This window comes from Tupaia chinensis, unplaced genomic scaffold (assembly GCF_000334495.1).
Source record: "Tupaia chinensis unplaced genomic scaffold, TupChi_1.0 Scaffold144255_1, whole genome shotgun sequence".
Lineage (NCBI taxonomy): Eukaryota > Metazoa > Chordata > Mammalia > Scandentia > Tupaiidae > Tupaia > Tupaia belangeri.
This window is the reverse complement of record NW_006204113.1, coordinates 3,593,673-3,598,593: the sequence shown is the minus strand read 5'-3', so window position 1 is coordinate 3,598,593 and position 4,921 is coordinate 3,593,673.

The following is a 4,921-nucleotide window of genomic DNA, read 5'->3' as shown; positions in this document are numbered from 1 at the left end:
CCCCCTATAGCAAAAAAACTCTCAAAAAAAAAAAAAAAAAAGGAGGAAGAAATGAAGAAGAAAGGATTGCATTGTAACCTTTCCCAAGGAGGGTGGTGCTTTTTCACTTTCCCTCTCTCTGTCTCTGTCTCTCTCTAGTGAGTACACAAACCCTCTGGCAAATTTTTTAAGAAAATTTTTTTCACTATCACCTTTCTCTTTTGGTCATTTTTCTTTTTTCTGTGACTATTACTGAAAATGATGTTGTCATATGTAAGGATGTTTAAAAACTATACCACTAGCAAATTAAAATAATAATAATCATAAATAAAATAAAATAATTCTTTAAAAAGTTATACTGCTAGATATCAAATTGAAAATGCCACGATCGAGGACAACGGAGTGTGATTAATTAGCCAGGTCATCTCCCAGCCCAGCTCCTGTCCTGAGGAAAGCCTGGGAAGGCACTTCTGAGGGCTTTTCTCTGTGGGGCGCTGAGAGCCCAAAGAGCAGCAGCTGCAGGGGCAGCGAGGGGGCTGGCACCCTGGGCAACGCCGCCTTTGCAGCCTCCTGGCAGCAAGGAGCATGCTGTCGGCTTCCACACAGGCAGCTGCAGGGGAAACCAGTCCCTTTTGGTCCCCGCGGCGGCGTTGGCAGCCTCCCTAGCAGACAGACTCCCAGGGAGCTGGAACAGAGCAGGAGGCGGCACACGGCAGCACCACCTGGAATCTGGGGAAAGCCAAAGAAACATGCTTTTCACAATCAGTTTGTGCCCAGGCTGGGCTAGGCAGCGAGCTCACATTAGAGCTTCAGCGTGTTCGTGAATTCCCTTTTTTCCCTACACACATTGTTTGAGAGCATTTGTTGAAGGGGTTCCCACTACAAGTCATTTTTCTCATTGTAAACAAACCCTCCCACCTCCCCAATCTGCAATGATGCACTGAATGTGCAATGTCACTGTCAGTCTGGCCTCCCTCCTCATTCCTTCTCCAGTTCACTGTCCCTGGTTTTTGAACATTCCCAGGGGTACTCTGGTGCTTCCTGGCCTCCGGTTTACATCTTCACCTTCATGTGTTTCATGGCACATGAAACTGGATGCGACACTCCAAGCCTTCATGCACTGACTCCTAGTGGGAAGCGCCTCTTCGTGGAAGACTTGAGGAGAGGGCGGGATGGAGGAGTTTGCATGGCAATACAAATGATTTCAAATATATAGCCTCTGGATGGGAAGGCTCAATCAAGTAACCCATAGGGCAGTGGGTTAAGCCTTGTACATGGGGAGCCAACTCCCACAATTCAAATCCAACCCTGGCAGCTTGAAAAACACTCCAGGCATGTGGGTGCGCATGCCCCAAATCCTGATGGAATGGAGAAATGGATGAGAAAGGATGGTGGTGTAACCATGCCCCATTGGAAGTGCTCTCTCTCTCTCTCTCTCACTCTCTCTCTCGCTCTCTCTCTCGCTCTCTCTCTGCCAAGCACACATAACTTCTAACAATTAAAAAGACAACAAACATGGGGTCAGCAGGTGTTGTAGTAGTTAAGGCACTGGATTCCCACGTGGCCGACCATGGTTTGAGACTCAGACCTGGCAGCTTGCTTTCTCTCTCTCTCTTTCTCTCTGTCTCTCTCTGGTGAGAACTCTGGTACCCTATAGCAAATCAAACAATAATAATAAATGAAATAAATAACTCTTAAAAAAAAATAAAGACAACAAACAAAAACAAAAATCACATGTCAGGGCTATTCTTACTGCATCCTGGACCTGTTTCAATGTCCCAGTCAGAGCTGGAAGTCTTCCCAATCCCCACAGAAGAGCCAAAATGGTATTCCTGGGTGTGGTCGATGCTGCCTTCAGAACCCCGCGTGGCCTGCCAGGCTTTCTTCTCAGCAATGAAGGCATAAAAAGTGACAATCCGTCCTTTACTTTGGAGAGCTTGTCCCAGCATAGGCCAGCTTCTACACTCACATAGTCCTATGTGGCCGAAAAGTGCTCCCACGTGGTAGGGCCCCGACCTCTGCGCCACGAGTGTCTCGCCAGGGTTTCCAGTGCGCTTGCACTGCTTGCTTACCTAGTACAAGCAACCTGCTGGCATCGATTAGATGTGATATTTCCTCCAGCTTCCAGAGCCAGCCTGGAGTGCAACGGCACCGTCTCCTGACGGCCCTGCCAAGGTGACATTTATATGAGAGGGATGCTCTCTTACCAAGGACTTCTTCTCCCATGTTAGGTTCTACCCTGGGATTGTGTTTGCTCAGGGCCACACATACTCTTCAAGTTTCTGCCAACACATGTTGTCTCAGTCCTGCAGTTCTGTCCAGCAACAGCCTCTTCTCTCCCTAGCAGCCCCATCCCTCTTGTGGTGGCCTGACCCTAGCTATTGGCCTGGGGGCAGGAGACCTGGGAGTTAAGGTCCTATGGAGAAAGGAAGTGCTTTTCTACAAGGCAAAAAAATCTCTGTATTGACTTTTAAAATGGGAAGAGTTCACCTCCAACCAACCAGGAGAGTGGGCCCCTTCTGCAGGCCCCGGGGAGTCAGAGGAAGTCTGGGGAGTCAGGCTTCACACATCCATCAGCCCGTATATCCCCAGTCCAGATCTCAGGAGCTCATTCCTTCCCAACTATGAGAGTGACTTGGACATAGCCTGCTTGCTAAAACTGAGAACAGGCCCTTCACTGCAGATCTGCTACTTTATAATTCAAGTGCTGGGTCACATCCTCAGATGGCCTGAACTCAGGCCACGGGACTTGCTTTCAGCCAAGATCTCCTGACTTGGTTTATTTAAATGTGTGTGCACTTGCTGGAGAGAGACAGAGTGAAAGAGGGAAATTGAGAAAGCAGTTCACGGGAACCAGCAGTTAGCATAATGGCTATGTTGCTGGACTCCCACGTAGTCGACCGCGGTTCGTGTCCCGGACCCGGTGGCTTAGAACCCACACCGGGCGCGTGTGCGTGCGTGCCCAAAATCCCGAGAGGAGAATGGAGGAGAAGGGATTGTGGCATGACCATCCCCCCTGGGGGGTGATTTCTTGCTTTCGCTATGTCTCTCTCTGTCTGGTGAGTGCACGCGCCCTATGGCAAAAACCTCTCCAAAAAAAAAAAAAGAAAAGAAAAGAAAGCAGTTCACTGGCACTTCCCAGGGGGGATGGCCACACCGTAAACCTCCTCCTCCATTCTCCTCCTGGGTTTGGGGCATGAATGCACACATGCCTCCTTGTGTTTCTCCAGCCCGGGATCTGGAACTCAAACTGTGCAGTCAGCCATAATGAGAGTCAGTTGCCTTAACCACTATGCCACCCACTGCCTCCAAGCCCCTGGCTCATAGACTCAGCCTGAAATTAGTGATTAACCACACTCAGTCTTTGGTCGCCATCTCTCTGCCAAGCACTGATAGTGCCCAGTAACAGCTCTCTCATTCCATCGTCCTTAATGACGACTTGTGACCTCTGGTTGTCCCAGGTGTTGCACACACTAATGCACCCCTATCAACTGACTCCCATCCCTGTTCACCATGGGTCTCATTATCAGCCAGTCTGAGGTAACCCAGGTCCCAAATCCCATTTGTAAGTGTGATTCCTAGGATCACCTCACCCTGTCAACAGTTGTCGATCAGGATCCCCCAGACTCTCAGACTCCATAGGGGAGCACTAGGGAGAGCTTCCAGGAGCTGCCTGTGAGGGAGCGATGGGAGGGACAGGCTGAGTTACAGGGCAGTTGCAACAGAAGCCTGGGCAGATCCCATAAGGACTCTGGAGCTGGGATGGCCAATCAGAGATGCCATGACTTGAGGTTGGGGGCTGCCTTGAACAATTACTGCCCCCTAAGGACAGCACATAGTTTTGGGTGAGGTGATGCCTTGGGGAGGGTCCCATCTGTGAGCTGGAGATATGAGAACTTGCCCCTGAAATTGGGATCTATGATAGGGTGATCTCTGTAATATGTTAGGGTGGCCTTGGTGGGATAGGAAAGAATCCACACACTCAGAGAGAGCAGATAGAAAAAGAATTGATTCACTTTCTGACGGCAGCAAGGGGCCAGACGTGGAGAATCGCAACAGCCCTAAAAGGTGGGGACAAGGAGCTTTTATTGGTTGAGTAACCAGGGTGATCCTGTTGGTCCCTGGGTTTTGTTACTGTCTGTGGCTGTCATATCTGGCTGCTTGATCCAGTCATGCACTCTGTGGTTAGTTTTGGTGCCAACTGTTGACAATGTAATTTTTATGTCCGAAGGCAAAAACTTAGAAAATATAAGGTCAACCATCTGCAATGACATCAAAAAAGGACCGACTAACTTGAGAAGAAAAAGGGAGGAGGAGAAAGACGGTCTGAAGCACCTGGAAGTTTTAGATGTGCCCTTCCGATGAAAACACCTAAGGTTCCGAGGAGACACTGCATTAACCCTTTCCTATCGCTAAGGTGTTTGGGAGCACACAATTACCAAATTACTAGTGACGAAATAAGTGCCGAGGTGTGTGATGCTGACTGAGTTCCACAGGGACTCAGGGAAGAGAGCATCAGCCCGCGTTGACCACAAGGGTCTTGCAAAGGGGAGCCTGGAGTTGAGATGGCGTTAAGCCTGGTAAAATTTGTAGGAATGAAGAAGAGAGGAATGAGTGAGCTCTCCAGGTAAGGTAACAGCTTAACTAGTTTATATTCACTCTGGTTCTATTAACAGTCTCTTTCCATTTGAAAGCACTCCCCACCCCAAGCTTCACACGCCAAGCATCTGGGCCCAAAGCAGCTGTCACCCATCAGACTAATACACATCAAGCCCTCCTGCAAATTCCATCATCAGAACTGGTCAGTTCTCCAGTGTGTCAGCAGGATAGCTATTTGATCTCTCTGGGCAATTTGTTAATTAACCTCTGGAATGTGCTGTCTTTGACATCACAGATTTTTTTTTTCTTGATTGAAAGTAGCCTGAGGGCGGGGGCGGGGACG